The sequence below is a fragment of the Conger conger genome, chromosome 18 (assembly GCF_963514075.1).
Source record: "Conger conger chromosome 18, fConCon1.1, whole genome shotgun sequence".
In the NCBI taxonomy this organism is placed as follows: domain Eukaryota; kingdom Metazoa; phylum Chordata; class Actinopteri; order Anguilliformes; family Congridae; genus Conger; species Conger conger.
Genome location: NC_083777.1, coordinates 4061338 through 4071547, shown reverse-complemented (window position 1 = coordinate 4071547; position 10210 = coordinate 4061338). Strand labels below are relative to the sequence as shown.

Below are 10210 nucleotides of genomic sequence, written 5' to 3'. Positions count from 1 at the left end.
TGGAGAAGATTCAATTTTGTATTGTTGAGAAATGATTCACACATTAGGTGCTTTGGATATGGAGGTGAATGCCCTCTGGCAGACAACCTCACATTCATTGTTTTATTTAAAATATGATGCGCTGCACTACAGAGTCCAAATACTTAGACTGAATTTTTATTTTATTTTATATGTATACATATAAATTAATTTATTTGACAAGGACAATGCAGATTAATAACATTTCTGTAAAAGCACAAGAGCTGGCCAGGGATTCTAATTTTCCTAATGTCTTTGGACTGTGGGAGGAAACCCATGCACGCATACACACAGAACCCCTGCTGTTAGTTACGCAATATGTGTGTTACTGAAGTAAAATTGCGTGATGCAATGGAAATACAAATGAAGACACATACCAATAGCATCTGCATCGTTGTAGATTTTCTCAGTAATACAGCATCTTCGAAGAATGAATGCATCTTGGTCATCTTATATTCAGCCGACAAAAAAAACCCTCTTCTTTGAGAAAACACAGCAAGGTTCAGCACAACACAGAAATGCAATTGAAAAGAAAAATAAGAAATACAGCCACTGTCCCAGGGTTTCTCTGACGCTAAGTTCGATCTTCATATTGTGACTCGTTCTTGAGAAGGTGTGCTGCTAAAACTCAACAGGGTGCTGTGGTTTGCAAGAAAATAGCATACACATTTTAGTAAAATTTTATCCAAGCATTTCAGCTGCAACATAACAGGTGGGAAATATTTCAAGGGGAGTACACTCAGCGCAACATTTCTACGGCAAGAACCGAGAGACTGCAGAAGGATTGGCACCACCGTCTGGTCTAAATACGCACGCGGGGGAAGTGACTAGGTCCACCTTTTGTTTTGAAGCCTTATCTGCGTTGGCTTTTTCGTTGTCTACGGTTCTCTAAAGATACAAAAAAAAAGAACCCATGTCAACACACAAAGTTAACACCTCCGGATTTTTTTCATCGCCGAGGGTAGTTACCTGGATATTTTCATATTCTGCGTGCTGATGTTGACGAAAAACTAAATGATGAGTATTGTTATAACGCCACTGCTATTATCTGCATGCCAATGAGAAGGCGGTAGCATTTTTAAAAAAACTTACTTGTGTGTGTGTGTCAAACTTACTTGTGTGCCCCTCCACGCCTTGCTCTGCGTCCGTGTGATCTACAGTTCAACAGGAAGATTCGTCAAAGTAAAATGAACGTTATGCGACTTCTTCGCACTTGTACTTGTGTTTGATCTGCACTTCGCTGTACGTCGCTCTGGATAAGAGTGTCTGCTAAATGCCATGTAATGTAATGTAAAAAAACACATGGCAACAGATATTTAAATAACCTGAACACAACTCCATGTGCGTAAAAAAAAAAGCCAGGTGACAAGCTCGCTACATCACAAAGGAAGAAGGCGGAGCGCACGGCCGTTTCGAAAGTTTTGGTGATTTAGCGAGTTTTATTTGACGCTGTGTTTCTTGCCACAATGGCAAAGAAAGTGTAAAACGCCGACAAGGACATGGCCGAGATTTTAGCGGAGATTATGAGGCGGTCAGACGTCGAATTTGAAGACTACGGCAACTACGAATGAAATCGCCTCAGAAGAGGAGGACCTGTTCACACTACGCTTGGACCCAGTTTATGAGTAAGTGAGTAAGTCAGGGCTATTCAATTATATTGAATATTTTTACATAGATAAAATAAGCTGGTACTTTATTGATCCCCCAGGGGGGAAATTAGGCGTTTCAGCAGTAGAAAGATTACAGACAGGTTGGAAAAAGAGACACACTAGACGAGGGGGTCTTTGTAGCAGCATAAAAAAGGGATATTGGGGACTATATATTCACATCCATATGTACAGTAACTGTGTGGTATGGGATAGAAGAGATATATACATACCTGCATACATTCAGTCTGTAATAAATAAATATAACTATACAAGTATATAAGTCTAAGAGTCGGATGGCTGCTGGCACAAAGGAACGTCTGAACCGCTCTGCTCCACTGCATTTGTCTCTTTTGGTCTAATGTACATATTTCATTATGTATTTAGTCCCAAATAATAATTATTGTCCTCATTTTCAGAGCAAACAAGAAGAGGAGAGCGCCGTTCCAGGCCCATCTGGCATCAACACTCCCCAGGCCCCCCCCCACTGCTGTCACCCGGCCATCTACATCTCCAACTGAGGCATCACCTTCAAGGTTTGTATGCTTATTATTTGTGTAGTTTTGGTCTCAAAGTTGACATAATATATCCATTACTGCTTCATTGTTATATTCATAAGCTTTTCTGCTGTTAGAAATGTATGTGATTTCTCAGTCCTTTGAATATGTTTCTTTCAACATATATTGCTCTGTTTTCTTACAACAGTGATCATGATGAAGAAGATGAGGATGACAACTATGTCCCCCCACCACGCATTTCATCAAGGCGCAGGCTAGAGCGGTCACCGTCCGCATCCTCAAGTTCAGGGTCCCCTTCCGCTGTCCCAGGGCCGTCAAAGAGAGGTCATGGCCGTGGTCGTGCCCGTGGTCGTGCCCGTGGCTGTGGCCGTGGTGGGCAAGCCAGCAAGCGGCCAAGGCTGGCTGCTGGAGATTTTGAGGCTCAGCAGGAGAGGTGGCACAGCAAGGAAGAGCCAGATGTTGAACCTCCAACACCAAGGTTTGAGCCAAAACACCCGCCTGGCCCCAGGATCGACACCACTGTCAACTGGTCTCCTCTCAGCCTCTTCAAGCTGTTCTTCAGCAGTAGTGTACTGCATACCATTATAAACAACACTAATGGCAATGCTGCACGACGACTGGCACAAGGTGCATGCTACAAGTGGTCTCCCCTCTCAGTTGACACATTTTACATTTTTCTGTCTATCATCCTATTTTCTGGTTTGGCACGTATGCACTCAAGGGCCGTCTATTGGAGGAGGGAGTGGCCATACAACTTTTCCTTCCCCAAGAGCACCATGTCCAGGGACCGATTTGAGGCCATCTTTTGGTCTCTTCATCTTTCTGATTTCTGATGTGGCTCTTCAAAATCAAGCCACTCTATGGCGAGATTGTGAACGCCTGTAAATCTCTTTTCCAACCGAACCAGGACATAACAATTGACGAGAGGATGGTGGCGAGCAAAGCCAGAATTGGATTCAGACAATATATGAAAGATAAGCCTACAAAATCTGGCTACAAACTATTTGTACTGGCAGACTCCAAAACTGGCTACACCTGCAACTTTTTCGTCTATCAAGGTAAAGATGAGACCAAGGTCAAACAGAGGGGACAGAAGGAGGACGGCCTCAGCCTCAGCGTCACATCTGTCATGGACCTGATGAGGTTTGACCTCCTTGGAAAAGGCCACCATCTTTATGTTGATAATTTCTACACCAGCCCGCTACTTTTCAACAAGCTTGCTCAAAATCACATAGCAGCTTGTGGCACTATTCGGACCAATCGAGAGGGATTTCCAAGAACCACCACCAACGACTTCTCAAAGAAGCCTGAGAGGGGAGACATGAGGTGGATCCGTAAGGGCAACCTCCTCTTTGTGCGGTGGGTGGACACCAAAATTGTGAATGTCTGCAGCAGCTTTCACAAGGCATATAGCGGAGCCACTGCACTAAGGAGGGTGAAGGGAGCAGATGGACACTGGCACAGGGCTGATGTGCACGTTCCTGATGCATGCAAAGACTACAACATCAACATGGGTGGGGTGGATCTCTCAGATGCTCTGATCCACTACTATTCTGTCCATGGCAAGACCATGCGGTGGTACAAAACATTTTTTTACCACTTCATTGACATTGCAGTTGTCAACAGCTACATCCTGCACAAAACAATGGCCAGTACTCAAAATCAGACCCCCATGTCTCATAAACGATTCAGGGAGGTTCTCATGAGGGAAATGGTCGAGCAGGCCAAAGCTTTAGTCACCGAAGCCGCCCCCCGGCCCAGCCTCACCAACACTTGCATGCCTGTGTACCGAGGGAAAACTAGCACTCAAGACCGCAGGAAGTGTGTGGTATGTGCGACCAAGGAGAAGGAGAAGGCAAAGCAGATGCCGGGCTATAAAGCAAAGGAAATGAAGACACCCATTTACTGCTCCAAGTGCAATGTGTCACTTTGCCTCGTTCCTGAGAGAAATTGCTTTCTGGAGTATCACGGGATGGTGCTTCAGACCCAGTAACTTGGAGTATTCACAGGTATTCCTAACACTGGGAAGCTGACGTGCATTTGGTGAACCACTTGTTCTTCAGACTTCCCAGTAAGTTGGAGTATTCACAGGAAGTATTCCTAACGAGACCCAGAACACTGGAAGCTGACGTGGCAAGCCGTCTGTCGCTGTCGCTAGCACACTGTCAAATAGGGGGGAAAAACAGGCGAGGATAGAAATTTCACATTTCTCCTTTGCACCTTAACCACTACGCTACAGGCCGCCCCTGTTGTCATTCCATCTGACAATAAATGTTCCTTTTTCAACAATTCTCTGAATCTCCAAACCAAAGAGACGGTTTCACGGACTGTGCCACAGCTTCCATAGCCCCTCTTGCACATCTCATCAATTAATGACAAACTTGTAAAGAGATTATCGTGGTAAAATGTACATCCAGGTGGGACATTGCTCTCTCAGCCAAGCCAATAACAACACTGGGTCCTTGACCCAGTCCTGTTTCAGCCAGCCGTGAAGGAAAATCAATAGCCGCGTTTACATGCAGAATATTACTTAATTCCGAATAATTTGTGCCGATTGAACATTGAAAATGAATACATTTGATCCGAATAAGCTATGTGTTTACAGGACAGGCATTTAATCAGAATAAAACATTTTTACATGCGTTGAATGATCTCGGGCAGATACAAAAAACACGTTTCTCACACTTCTCCAAATTTGCGTTGTGTATTATGTACAATATTTGCATCTATCTTGTTAAATTTCTTAAAAATAATTATCTTGCAACTAAACGAGAGAAGACGAGCGCTTTAAATTTCACCTTAAATTGAAAAGTTTTTTTATTTTGGCTTTTAGCACTTTAGCAGTAGGCGAACGTCCATCCGCCTACATTCGTAGTTATTTTTATTCTGGCCTAGAAGAAAATCATGGCGTGATGAAAACCGATCACCTTGTAATTCCTATGTGCAACATCAAAGCAGTCAACACAACTCGATGAGTTTTGGAAAATTGCCAACACGCCGATCTGATGGCTTGGTAATTTATAGGTAGGCTAACTGGATGAAGCTGTTATTAAATTAGCCCAACGATATTCCTCACTTCGAAGCACAGCTGCACATGTAGTTGGAATCACTTTGTTCGCTCACTAACAAATATAGCCTATGTAAAGTCTTAGCCTACATGTAAAATTAGCTTGTTAATACCTTTGCTATTTGGGGCGTTTAAACAATCACAAATGTTTGCCATTTGCTTTGATGGGCGATGGCTCTGGCTATATAGGCCAAAATGGCTCACTATTATTCAATAGTAAACTAGATTGGCCGTCAGCCATCTTGTTCTTGTGTCCGAATTCAAAAATCAAATTTGACTCTTTTTACATGAAATTACACTTCGAGAGAACTAGAAATATCGCACCCCGTAAAATCTAGTAAACAACCATGGTCACTAGAAAGGTGGATAGAACAACAATGCTTTGCGACTAGCACCCCCCTAACTTTATGAGACCATTTTAAACTGAGAGACGATGGCGCGGTCCAGGAGCAATTCAAATTAAAGAAGAGCTCTTCTGGGGTTTTCCACTTTGATGACAAATAGGTTTCCATTGAGCATTATAATAAAGTAGTACAATTACCCTAATATAACCTAATACAATGTATTCGTTATTCAATAATCCCCAAAACCCTGTTCGTCTAGTAAATGGTGCCGTTTATTCGCTAGCTAGCTATGTCTTATAGAAGGGTTGCCACACGTTCTGGTTTTCCCGGGATTGTTCTCTAGCGAAAAACTATTCTTTCCCAGGACACGAATTTTCCCGGTTTTTTGTATTTCTAAATGTCAGAGTTCCGAATAAAATCGGATTCTTCTACTGCTATTCATTTTTCTTCTTCTTTACGTTTAGACATCCAGTCCCGTGTCTGTAAACAGGTAAAAATGAGCCATATGCCAATACTTCTTCTTAAATATTAGCAGAAATATGAAAGTTTACCTCATAACCTAGCAACTGCTGCATGGGCTGTCAGTCACGCCTGTGCATTCACATCAACGACCCCACCGTAGGAAAGTTCAGCTAGCGACTAGCCTAGAGGTAATCGCCTAATACTTATGATAATTTATTATTATTATTATTTTTTTGTCGGTTTTATAAAATGGAGGGAGATACGGACGAGGAGGGCGAGAGAACAAAATCAGACAAGTAACCTGCATCAACAAAAAAAAAAAAAAAAAACCATATACAACGTACAACTCAGACTGGGCAAAAAGAGAATACCAACCCGTTCTCCGCCACATGTATTTTGTGTCCAGCCAAGATCGCAGTTAAATATGATTATATGTACATCTCCCTGATTCCCCCTCTGGTTGCCACAAGGTGCATCTATGTCAGGACAAATAGAGGTAAGAGAGGCAATAGGGAGTGCTACAACTGTTAACATAGTATATTTGCAAATATGGTTTAACGCCCCGCGTCGCGCGTCAAATGTCCCGGTTTTTCACAAATCAAATGTGGCAACCCTAGTTGACAGTAATGTTATTTGTAATGAACGAGTAGGCCACATCCAGTCTATCAACTAGAAGCGTTCAACAGCATTCTTGTAAAGCCGTGTCCTGTTCCAATTTTCGGATATGAATGTGTAGGGGTTGTCTTTCAGGTGTTTAGCCTGTGTGTTCTTTTATATAGGCATATGTTGTGTTTGTTCATGGTTTTGTGGCTATATGCAGCAGCGCGTACCCTACATGATTACGCTGATCTATTGCAAAATAAGACTTCTGCTGTCCGAAGCGACGTTTTTGTAAACTATATAGCGCATTCACTAGATAGGGATTAGTAATTAGTGTTTTTTAATTTTTATTATTATTATTATTATTATTATTATTATTATTATTATTATTATTATTATTATTATTATCAGTAGTAATAGTAATCAGTTTTGTTACACAAAGTACAGAACAATTAAATAATATTCCTAAGTGCCTAGTAGAGTCATAGGGGAATTGTGATGACATAGTAGGATATATATAAGGCTTTTATAAGGATTTTCCTTGATCTCTTCAGCATATTCAGATGCACTTCGTTCATGGCGGTTGTTGCTTGGAGTTTGTTGTTCTTGCTTTGTCATTTTTGGGTACTACAGTACACTGACGTATACACTGGCATCAAGAAAAATGGTAAAGCAGCGCTACTATAAGAAAAACGTCATTGCATACTGTACGTTATCTAGCCTTTGAAACTGCATCGTTTATTGTTTAATTGGTTTATACGTAGGCCTATCGTGTCAAACAGATGTCAGAAGTGTTAGAACAAAGAAAGCTTACTTAATATTTATTCAGGCTATTTATTTTTTGTATTTATTTCCCCAGTAATACTATATTTAATTGGAAACGTGCGGGAGGACAGTGGACTTGGCGTCCAATTGCTTTCCACGGAGAATGAGTGGGTCAGATGGGAAGGAAACGTAAGTAGCTTAAATACGTATCATCACAACTTTCTGAATTGTGACTGTAACAACCAGAAAATTAGTAAAACCATCATTATCACCATTTTCCCTTAGGGTGTGTGTCAAGCTGAGGTTCTGGATGACCCGCGTTGGACAGCCGGAAAGGTTTCGACTGCAGTGAGTATAATTACGATCTTTAGAACAGCTAGAATGAGCTACTTTTATAAGGTTGAAATGGTGTTTTATGAGTTTGTGTTCAGCACATACAAATCCGTATTAAATACTGGACGTAAATACCCTAAAATTTATGGACAGCCTGCACTTTAGCCTCATAATCACTTTTTCATTTCAAATCCAATGTGCTGGACTACAGAGGCAAAATAACAGAAATTCTTATGGACTGCAACTGTAGCTGGCTAATGTATTAAACCCAGTTCTTTAAGTGTTTTAAATTGAACCCTTTTTTTTTTTTTTTTTTTTGTCCAGTTGATGGTCATTCCACCAAAGGAGTTCCAGACAGACTCCATATTAATGTGGATGGCCACAATGAGGGTTGCCATTTTCACCTTCTCAGCAGCTCTGGCCCTCATCTGGGGAGCCGAAGCCATCGTAAGTCTTCATTCATTTTTATATAAGTTCTTATAGGCTGCGCTGCTCTGCATTACTTTGCATTGTATGAAATTATTCGTTTCCATTGATTTTCCATTTGTCTTTTTATCTAGGTCACAAAATGGCCGTGCCTGGATAAGTTTTTTTTCCAGATAGTCTTTCAAACAGCAATTTTCTTAGATGAATCTTAGATGCCATTAATGCCATAATTTAATGTGTGACATTGTTTGCTTCATTTTTTATTTTTTAGTAAAGGAAAATGTGTGGCTGAAAGAAGAAAAGGAGGAATTGAGGAACACCTGTGAGGCATTGCGCAAGGCACTGGACATACGTGAAGGGGTACATTTCATAATTCCCCCTTTCAAGTACATGTTGGGTATTAGGACCACCTTTAGTAATGATGTAAAAAATGCACACTGGTCAAAAACATCTTTAGCATTGCAAGAGAAGCACCTCATAACATACAGTAATGAACTAGCATTTGTATGGACTTCTAGGCAGAAATAGGCAGCCAAAGGGAACGGATTAAATCCATTTACTGCACATATGACTCCATAATAAAGCTGCAGCAACAGGAAATGGATGCTCTACGGCGGCAAGTATCAACCAAAATACGGTCCAGTCAGGGCTGGCTTCTCACACTCCAACCTTTACACTTGAGAAGCATGCTTTCAGCTTTCAGATCTTTGTTTCTTTCAGGCTCAAGTGTCTTTGCCAAAAAGTAATCTTCATTAAAGGTACAATAGGTAATTTCGGACTTCTAACGGTCAAGAGAAGAATAGCAGAAACAAACACCTTCAAACCACAACACTGTTTATAGCTCCACCTTCTCTGTGAACGTTGAAACACCATTGGCTGTGGCAATTAGAACCAATTTTCAACCAATGAGCCTGAATTATTGTACAGCTATATGACATTTTGGTACAGAGCGCCGGCCTGTCAACTGTACATTTTGGAACTATAAATGCAGGCAGAGGGTCAACATGTCAGTGAGCCTTTGTCAAATTGTCTTGTAACAGTGTTTTGAAACACAAATCTTACCTATTGTACCTTCAATAAACAATTTTTAAAAATTCAAAGCCATAGTAAACCTTGCCGCCTAATCCTTCTGCTGAAGGTGAAATGTTTTAAATTGTGCGCAGCTGTGTGAAGAAACCAATGTTTGGAGGAGTTATAATATGAAGCCTCTATGCTCTCTGTGCTGATGATGTTTGATTTCATACTACAGGAAGATGGAATGGTGGAGGTGGTAGTAACCATCCAATATGAATGCAGTGTTGCATACATGTCATATCGGTAATGAAATCAGATTTGTCCCATACAGCAATTCATTGTAAGAATTTGCCTTTCAGAACCCAACCTCATCATTTCAAGACGCTGGGTGAATTAGGAACTGAAGGTAAGTAGTTGGAATGTCCTGTATTATAATAACTGTAATGATGGCAATGACCTGGGCAGTGGAAGACCAAAAACCATGTTTTAACTGTGTTGTAGGAAGATGGTCCAGCCTGGGATTAAATGGACTACACTTGACAAATTAATTCTCCTCCTTCAAACTGAAAGGCTGAATCAGTAAATGGACTAAACTTGACAAATTAATTCCTCTCCTTCAAACTGAAAGCCTTTGACTCAGGATGACCAAAAAAGAGAAAGAGGCAAGAGTTGAACACTCAGAGAGCATTTAGTTTGTGATATATTTTTTTTGTATGCATTGTTTGATTTGATTAAAGGCTTTGCAAAACCCCAGACATGTACTCCTTTTTCATTGTGTTATTTTATGTTTTTAACAAGAAAAAAAGAAGGCCAAACAGTAGAAGCTGACTTATTTTGTTACCAGGACATTAATAGTTCCCATCTTGTATCACCAGGGTTTTGCTGTGACAGAACATAGTTGTCATATATATATTTACAATTGTAAAATTGTACCTGAATGACAGAAATGACAGCTGCCTGGATACATTTATTACTTTATTATGAGACATTTACATATAATTATTTTAAGCAATTCAC

The 10210-nt window shown here is 40.8% G+C and overlaps 1 long non-coding RNA gene across 1 annotated transcript; it reads left to right on the top strand.

Moving 5' to 3' along the window:
• The first annotated feature begins 7521 nt into the window (after positions 1 to 7521).
• LOC133117903 (uncharacterized) lies at positions 7522 to 9869 on the top strand. The gene is made up of 5 exons (XR_009706333.1): positions 7522 to 7609; positions 7706 to 7768; positions 8078 to 8539; positions 9553 to 9599; positions 9695 to 9869. It is a non-coding gene; the product is annotated as an uncharacterized LOC133117903 (long non-coding RNA).
• Positions 9870 to 10210: the final 341 nt, after the last annotated feature.